This window comes from Marmota monax, unplaced genomic scaffold (assembly GCF_021218885.2).
Source record: "Marmota monax isolate L192 unplaced genomic scaffold, Marmota_monax_Labrador192_F-V1.1 WCK01_AAM20220418_F8-fsc00280, whole genome shotgun sequence".
In the NCBI taxonomy this organism is placed as follows: Eukaryota; Metazoa; Chordata; class Mammalia; order Rodentia; family Sciuridae; genus Marmota; species Marmota monax.
In genome coordinates, this window is record NW_026692080.1 from 836485 (window position 1) to 846183 (window position 9699).

The 9699-nt window shown below is 39.7% G+C and overlaps 1 non-coding gene across 1 annotated transcript; it reads left to right on the forward strand.

The window, feature by feature from the left end:
• The first annotated feature begins 8132 nt into the window (after positions 1–8132).
• On the forward strand, positions 8133–8205 carry Trnar-ccg (transfer RNA arginine (anticodon CCG)). The gene has a single exon. It is a non-coding gene; the product is annotated as a tRNA-Arg (tRNA).
• The last annotated feature ends 1494 nt before the right edge of the window (positions 8206–9699 follow it).

The window sequence follows — 9699 nt, forward strand, 5'->3', positions numbered from 1 at the left end:
ACCAGGCACTTTCGCGGTCTGCCATCCTTGGCACAATTTTCTACCAATAAATGAGTTTGGGGAGCAAATTTTAAATCCTTATTCTAAGTTTTCTTTCGATTCTTTCTCATGCCTGTGAAGGAAGTTCCTATCTCTCCTTTGGTCGTTTCCCAGCTCTGCCGGTCCATGCCAGTCAGTCCGGGTTGAGACCCCGCCGGGATGGCTGCCCTGCACCAGCTTGCCAAGGAGTGAACAGACAGAAAATGGATATAAAAATGCGTGGACCACACAGGCTGTCCTCGCACCCAGAGGACGCCGACGTCCTTTGACTGGATTTGGAATACACAACTACAAAATATGGCAATTTAGCATTTGAGAAAACACCAAAAACCACAAGGTCTCTCTGACATTCTTTGGTGCCTTCTCCCCTGAAGTGGGCCATAAAACTTAGAGGATCATCCGGTGAAAGTAGGTCACAAGACCCTCATTTTTGACGAGGTCTTTTCTATACAAGGAGAAAAGGGATGAAGACACAAGAGGCCAAGAAGAATCTGAACAGGCTTTACTAAGTTCCCCTCAGTTTATTACCATTCAATCATATGTTCTATGTCCAAATCTAGAAATAAAAATACAGGTTTTCCAATTTCCTTTGATATTCATTTCTGAAGGTTCCGGTGTCTTGTAAAAATAAATAAATTATTTAATTAATTAAATAAATGCATATGACGTTCTCTGTGGTTAATCTGCCTTTTGTTAGGAGGCCTCAGTTATGAACCTAGCAATTTGTGAAAAAAGTTTTTCTCCCTTACAACTTCCTTATAAGTGCTTTCCAGACAACAATGCAGAAGTCTCCAAAGGAAAATACAGGGGGTGGGTGGGGGGGGGGTCTATTAATAAAAACATAAGCTTTCCAGGCAAATTTCACACTGAAGAAACTGAGTGCTTTTGGAATTTCCGGCAGAGGAACTGGAAATTTGGGGTTATTTAAATCTTTTCCAGTTGAATTTGATGACCAGGAGGTTTTGGGAACCACTAGGCCTAGCTCCCTTAGTAATGAGAACTGAAATTAACTAGGATCCCAGAGAAAGTTTAGAATAAGGAAGGAAAGAGAGATATGAGAGCAGGAAGCAGAAGAGGTAGGAGGATGACTTCTGAGGGAGTTGGTCTCTTTTAAAGAGATAAAGATTTGGCCAGCTCCTGCAAGCCTGTAATCCCAACAGCTGGGAGGCTAAGGTATGAGCATCAAAGCCAGCCTCAGCAATTTAGTGGAGCCCTAAGCAATTTAGTGAGAACTTGCCTCAAAATAAAAAGGGCTGAGGATGTTTCTCAGTAGATAAGTTCACCTGGGTTCAATCCCTGGTAGAAAAAAAAAAAATAGGATTTGGATGCACAGATCTCAACATGTGCCAGCTCTTTGTTGCTCATGTGATTTCTCCAGGTAGTACTAAAAGCCGTTTCTGTAAAGTATGGAAGCAGAAGTCACTGATTCTTTTTTTTCTTTTTTAAGGTAGATGAAAGGGAAATAATAGATCCTTTTTATTTTTTAAATATATTTATTTTATGTTTATGTGGTGCTGAGAATCAAACCCAGTGCCTCACACATGATAGGCGAGCACGCTACCACTTGAGCCACATCTCCAGCCCAGTCATTGATTCTTCTAGTCAAGTTTTCCACAAAGTTTAGGTGCATCAAAATCATCAGGACAGCCTGTTGAAAAATAAATTGGGGACATGATCCCCAGTTTTCTTATTCATTTGGTCCAGGTGGACCCTAAAAATTTACAGTTTTAACAGATTTCCAGTGATTAGAGCTGAAGATGCCCTAAATTATGTTACAGATCAGAGTATGGAGAAAAGAAAGAAATAATAGAAGGTCATTTTTACTGACAGTTTCAAGCCAAAACAACAAAGAAAAGAAAAACTGCTTGTCATTCCTTTCCTATATGTTAAAGACTATCCATCAAGGTGTCATCACATTCTGATTTTAGTACCAACCAACCAAGAAGCAGCAAAAAATTCTCTTTATTGACCATCCTCTTATCTCGGCCCTTTGCCTATCCTTCCCCTCTTATCTTTACCCAATATAGGTTCAATGTAAACAATTTATATTTTCTTCTTCCATATTTTCATTATAAAATACCCAGGTTCCTTAGATCTAATAGAGTTGCTATCTGGCTATGCTGCTGGTAGCTTAAGGGATTAACCCCAGGACCAATACATTTATTTTTGGCTAGCATCTGAAACAGCTTAATAAACCCTTATTTCAGAAACTTCTTGGTCTTCAAAGTTTGATTTAACACTAGATTATGCTGATAATCCTGGGGCCAAATTTCAGAACCTCTGCATAAGAGACCCAGCTCCTTGGGCTGGGGATATACCTCAGTTGATACAGTGCTTGCCTTGCTTGGATAAGGCCCTGGGTTCGATCCCAAGCACCACCAAAGGGGAAAGAAAAAGAGAGAGAGGAGAGAGAGAGAGAGAGAGAGAGAGAGAGAGAGAGAGAGAGAGAGAGAGAGATCCAGTTCCTTTTGGCTGAGACTATCATGACTTTGAGAGTAGTAGTATATCACTGCTCACAGAGTCACTAGATGGGCTCTGCATTCCTCAGATACATCTGCTAAAGCATATGTTTGAAATTCTTTAGTCATGTATAGCTGCATTTTGAAAGTATCCACAAGAAAATCAGCCTTTGTGATTATGAAGGAGCAGTATTAGGTGTGTCAAAGTGGGACATGGGTCTGCTTAGGCTTATGCAGCTCCAGCTGCAGTAGGAAACACCAGCTTTTAGCATATATAGTTGGGAACCCAAGGCAAAGAATAAGAAAAAAAAACACAGACTGCAAATATTTATAATTTACAATATTCAGGAAAAAATGAATTTTCTTAGAATTAAGCATCTAAGAAGACTTTTATTTCCAGCACCTAGGTTTAAATGTCAATACATATGTACACAAATTAATGTTTTTCTTCTCCAAGTAAAAAGATATTAAAACCCACTTGCTTCTGGGATACTCTTCATAGCATTTATAGCTGGTTCTTCTGCTCTTCACACACTGCTATTGATTAAAAAAAAGTCTCAAGAACAAAACGGTGAAAAAGCTAGGGTTAGCATACAATCGGAGAGTTGTTAATCATAAACCCTGTTCTCTGTTCTGCTCTAAGGAAAGTCCAATGAGTTGCTTCTGTAATTGTTCAACAGAACAATGCTAAAGTTTTAAAGTAGCAGAGGTTTTAAGGATATAAAGGAAAGATCCTATATGAGCCAGAGAAGGATTTAGAGACTTGCTGTTGCACTCAGATAATACATTGCTGTACACACTCTTGAGTAATATGAATGTTATTATTCACAATAATAAGAAGAGGAAAACTGTGGTAAGCCATTCTTATAGACCGTGGCCGCCATTAGAAGATGGCGCCGGCTTCCACTGTGGCCTGTGATAAACAACTCCTTTTTTGGAGAGTTGGCGCGCAATCCCTTACCACCCTATGAGAGAGATCCACGTGGCAGCTTGGGATTGCTATGCGGGAGGCTTTATTAGGCTGTGCTTGGGCGCTGGGGGGGGGTCACTAGAAGATGATACTTGAATCAAGGCCTGAATAAACTGCTGAAAGAAGAATCCTGTGTCGTGTTTTCCCTTGCCGGCGAGGGGTCGCGACAGAAAACCATGATTTTTTCTAGTTTGGTGTTTATTTGCAAGAAGTGGGATGGTATCCAGAGGGGATGAAAGTTATGTTTGTTATAGGATAAGAATTTAAGATACTTATATGGGACAGCCTCATGGAAATATTTAATAAGTATTATGATGTTTGGGTCTGAAAATCTGCGGAGAACTCTTATCTATCTTTGCTTTTTGCTGGGAGCCATTAGCCAAGTAGGTATGACAATTTCCTTGCCAGCCTACCCCATGTTGCAGTGACATTGAATGTACGTGACCTTGCTCAAGGACCAAGGCAGATTAGGGTGTTCCCGGTTTTAAAATAATCGTGTTTAGGGCGTTCCCAGTTTAGGTTCCAGGTTTAAGGTTTAAGATTATTCCTGCTGGGAATAGGGCGTATCCTGCTGCCTGAGTTCCCCTTGAGTTCTCACGGGATTCAGACAATATATTTTGGAGACAGAAGCCCAGTGGAGGTGGATTTGGGAAGAGAACATGGATTTCCCCAGAACGTGATTGTAGACGGCTGGTGTGAGTTCGGGAATAAAGAGTTGCTGTTTGAACCTACAAGCTGTGTGGTGGCTCGTGATTGTGTGCCCAGCCAGACTGCGGCATTTGTGCCCAGCCAGACTGCGGCAGCTTTTATGTATCTATGAAACAGAATGCCCATGAATAAAAACAGTTAGAGGACCAAAAAAATGACCTTTGAGATTTGGGGATGAAAATTCATTAATGAAATTCATGGAAAACTAACAAAGATTCTTTGCTTAATCAAATAGTAGTCAGGTTTCTAAAACTTCTCCTAGGCCCATCTGTGTGCTTCCTTATAAAATCCAGTTTGATCAAAGAAACCTGATAAATCAGTTTAGGAAGAAGTCCCCTCTCTCCCTATATGATCATCTTCTATGTCTGATTGAGTTCCCTATCCTCTGGATAAGCTTTTGCATGTATGAGCACATTTGCTGTTGAACTACCTGGAATTATCCTCTAATTTTCCTAACTTTCCATTTATTTATCTTTTCCTTGCACTCTCATAGATTTCCTCAGCATTTGAGTGTGGAGATCAGTGAGAGTGATTGAGAGTCCAGTGTCTGAGATTGGGGTCCCTGATGACTTCATTCCCAGGAGCTGTGTGCCTGAGAGCAAGGTGAAACCTATAAGAATCTAGCATACAGCCTCCCATGGAGAGATTGCCATAGCATCCTGCACCTTTGCACAGAAACTTTCCCAGGCACCAAGCATGCCACAGCCATGAAGTCATCTGGGACCCCAATCTCAGACACTGGTCTCCCAATCACTGTAACTGCTTTCCACATTAGAGAGTCATCACCACATGAAACTTCCCACGGAAATCTCTTTTCAAAGATCTGAAGGAGGAAAATATAAGGTAAAATGATCCCATCCTACCTGCTCTTTTACTGCTCTAGCTCTTTGTTAAAGGAAAAGAGAAGGGAATTCCTAAAAATCCCTATCCAGATAATTGGGCATGTTTACCTTTTACTATATAATCCTTAAAGGAGGACAGTAAAACACTATGTCCCTCAATGTCCCCAAGCCAAAAATCCTCCTAAGTTAAGGCAAGAATGAGAGCAAGCCTGGGCTAAAAAGTCCAGATACATATTATCCCAAGGATCCCCTTCCCCTTTGTTTCTCAGCTTCCTGCTGCCATGAACTGAGTAACTTTCCTCCCCTGCACCCTTTAGCCATGATGCCCTACCTCACCTCAGGCCAAAACAATGGGTGTGTTAGTCAGCTTTTCCTCACCATGACCAAGTACTCAACAAGTGCAACTTAGAGGAGGAGGAAAAGTTTATTTTGGCTCACAGTTTCAGAGACTCAGTCTATGGTCAGTCAATTCCAATTGCTCTGGGCCCATTGTGAGGCTGAACATGGGGGTAGAGGAGGAGCACTGCTTAGCTCATGGCAGCCAGGAAACAGAAGAAAAGAGGTTGCAGCAGGGATAAACTCTTCCAGGGCATGCCTCCAGTGACCCACCTCCTCTAGCCATGTTCTATGTTACCACCCAGTACAGCAGTCTTTTCAGATTATTATTTCATCAATTGGATTAATCCAATGATTAGGTTATAGCTCTGATAATCTAATTATTTCAACTCTGAACATTTCCACATTATCAGGAGATTTGGGGGGAACCTCATATTCAAACCATAACAAATGGAGTCAGTCGATCACAGACTGAGACCTCTGAAAGAGTAAGCCCAAATAAATTCCTTCCTTTAAACTGTTAATGTCAGGTATTTGGGTCACAGTAACAAAAACCTAACTAACACAATGAGACACTGACTTAATTTCTCTTAACTCTTTTTCTACATTTGTAAATGTAATCGACAAGTACTGAAGATACTTAGGGGACTCAAATCATCCTAGAGCCTCCCATGTAACTTATCTAGTTTCCTTATTGCGTAACCTGCATAGAGTCAAGAATTATGTACAGACCGGAGTACATACTTTCATTCTGTGACCTTCCTTACTCGCCTGAAGTTCTTTTTCACTCCCAGATTCAATGAATTTGGGGAAGCAAAGGATGGAGAAAAAGTAAACGAGAACAGGAAGTCTTGGAGCAGGGAGGTTGGCAGCTTGGCACAACGTCTTCTCATCCAAGGACCCATGGAAATGACTGAAAAAAAGTATTTGGAAGAATAAAAATATTAACAGCCCTTTAAAAGGAAAAAGGATTTAGATAAAATGAACCAGACATATAAAAAATAATGACATAATTTAAACCAATCTTTCAGAAAGGGAAAGGGACTCTAATAATTGGCATTCCTTATATTTTTGTTGCATTCAACACACATATAGAATGTGTCACCTACAGATTCCAGTTTCCATTTACAGTGAGCCCTCGGTATCCATGGGTTGGTAATTAGTGGATTCAACCAACTGTCCATTGAAAATATTCTGGAAAAAAAATTCCAGAAAGTTTCAAAAACAACAACAACAAAAAAAACAAAACTTGAATTTGTGGTGAAGTGCTGCACTAAATTCTCATGAATGAAGTGATGTATAGGCATGGTATTAGGTATTGATAAGTAATATAGAGATGATTTAAGTCATATGAGAGAATGTATGTAAGTTATGTGCAATGTACATAAGTTATATGCAAAGACTACTTGCATTTTACATAACGGACTTGAACATCCATGGATTTTGTTATCTACGGGGATCATAGAATCAACCTTCTCCCATACTGAGGGCCCCTGCATGTAAAGCAAGTGAGAATTTTAAGATGTTTTGAATTTGACAGGAGAATCCTCTTCACTTTTTGCACTTCATATTTGTTCATGGTGATATTGTGTTTTATTAATAATTGCTGCATCTTTATACAATCTTTTCAGGTTTTAGGGTAAAGGTTAAGTACCTTCCTAAATGAATCGGGGGCATTTTGGGCCCCTTTTGTGTTCTGCAACAATTTATATAACCCTAAACGACAGGAAAGCGCACATATTATTATTCTAAAACATTTTCTTATAAGACCTGCTCCCACCCCGACTCCATGGTCAATGTTCCTAGGTGCGAGCACTGAGCTACTTCTAGCTCAAAGTAGACTCTCTAAAAATGTTGACTGAATGATTCTACAATAATTTGAGTTTGGTCTTATCCCCCAAAGAAGACACTTTATATGAAAACAGTAGGGGGAAAAAAGGAGAAACTGTTGGGGAAAACTTTTTGTGGGAGAGTATAACATTGAGGAAAGGAAAAGTTTTGCTTTTATTTATTTTATTTAAAATAACTCATTATTTTCAAGGAACCAAAACTATGACATAAATGGGTAGACAGATGTTATTGCTTTACTTCTAGTGTGGAATGTTTCTCATCTTTTATCCACCCACACTTTTGAAGACTGTGGGGGCTCACCCCAAAACTCTATTGCTCAGTGGGTTAGCCCACAAGTGAGTTAATCTTGACAACTCGTCAAAACAAAGTTAAATTTGAGAAGTCTTTGAGGTGTCAAGCTGGAAGTCATCTAGGCTCCAGAAAAACACCACCCTGATCAGCAGCCGTTGCCTACATTCCTATAAAACCAATAGTGTTAATTAAATGAGTGACCTATTTTTTTCCCCAGCCTTAAGCCAATCTTGCACTTCCACAGCAAAACCCCATTTTCCAATGTCACCATCACTGTTCTCAGACTACCAATCTCCAAAGGTGTCCTGTGTGCGCGCTCTCTCGCTCCTCCGCATTGTTTTTGTAAGGATAACAACTGCAGTATCGGACCAGGTTGAAATTTCTTCCTCTTTACCCTGTCCTTCCATCATCATTAATCAAAGACTGAGTTCACACTGAAGAACCATCTAACTACCTGCTCTTTCATTGTTCCTGGGATCCAATTTTTAGAAGGTTTTGTAAATTGTTAATTGTTAGTGAATTTTAATTTCAAATAAGGAAATTTTAATTGAGGGATCCTTACCATTAGAAAAGCACCCTTCCCCCAACTCGTTATATTGTCTTTGGCTATTACGTGAGTAGGCTTTTCTACCAGTTGGCCGCGTGGCCTAATGGATAAGGCGTCTGATTCCGGATCAGAAGATTGAGGGTTCGAGTCCCTTCGTGGTCGGAGTTTTTCCTTTCCCCTCTCCTAGCACTACTGAAGAATTAAGGATGGAAAATGCGCAGTGAGATTGATTTGCGTTGCTGCAGTATTTTCCCTCTTGTCTCTGTCACCTTAACTGATTGCTGCACTCATAGTTCTTATGGAGTGTTTGCTGTGATAAGTGGTTTACAAATGTAGAAGTAAAAAAGCATGTCCTCTACAAAGGTAAGAAAAAGAACAAAACAGTTTCAAGTTCTACGAAGAAAATAGGCAAGAAGGTCGGTCTCCAATATTTTAAACAAAATTTTGTTTATGAAAGCATGATGCAGGGGTTTTATTGTTTGTTTTGAGGCATAAAATATATTTAACATAAACAGTGCATTTCAATTATTTTAAGTGTAAAATTCAGTGGCATTAATTACCTTCAAAAAGTTGAACAACTATCAATGAAAACTATTTCCAAAATGTAATAACTTCCAATTCTCTACTTTCCCCCAGCCCTTGGTCACCTCTAGTATAATTTCTGTCTTTATGAAATTGGCTATTCTAGATATTTCATAAAAGTAGAATTATACAATATTTGGTTTTTTGTTTGTTTGTTTGTTTTTTGTGTGTGTCCTGTTTCACTTAGTAAATGTTTTCAAGATTCATCCTGCTGTACCATGTATCATTGCATATATGAGAATTTTATTCCTTAACCATGCTTGGCAGCACACATGCAACTTCAAGGCCAGCTTTGAAAGGCCCTGTCTCAAAATGAATAAAAAGGGTTGGGAGTATAGTTCAGTGGTAGAGATGATTGCCTAGAATGTACTAGGTTAATACCCAATACTGGGGGTGGGGGGTAGAGTGTATGACTGAATAATCAATAACAACATCAAAACAGAATTTGTGATAATGCAATGTTTTAAATTTTTATTGTTTTTAGATAAGAGAGTTACTTGTTCCTAGACACACTAGGGATTTTTTAGTATACACACCACACCATTAAACTGTGTTGTGAGGTGCCGCAGTCCGGCTGCAGCAAAATAACGGCGGGGGGGGGGGGGGGGGTGACGAACAACTTGTGTACATTGATACAGCACGAGTGGGAGCCGTTTATTATAGGACAACAGAGGTATTTATACATTTTACACAGCTTATCTTAATTAGCATAAACTCCATACAGCAGTCAACCAATAAGGACTCTCCACACTTAACCGCTCGCTGGCGTTACTTCACAAACCACTCCCTCTGGCAAAATGTTTACATTTTGTTTACAGACTCTAACATTTCACCCTTTTGTTTAATTTAAACAAGGACCATAGTGGTTTTTACACAAACACCATAAATAATCTGCTACAAGCAGAAGGGGAGGATACAAAATGCACAATACTAAGCCAACTGATGGCTCCATGCAAGAAGCCTTTGGAAAAATTATACCAGCAATGACACCATTTGCAAAGATACCAAGTTACAATTTGTTGTAGATTACAGTTTGTTGTCTCAGTCCAGGTAAAGCAGTGTCTCAATAGATTA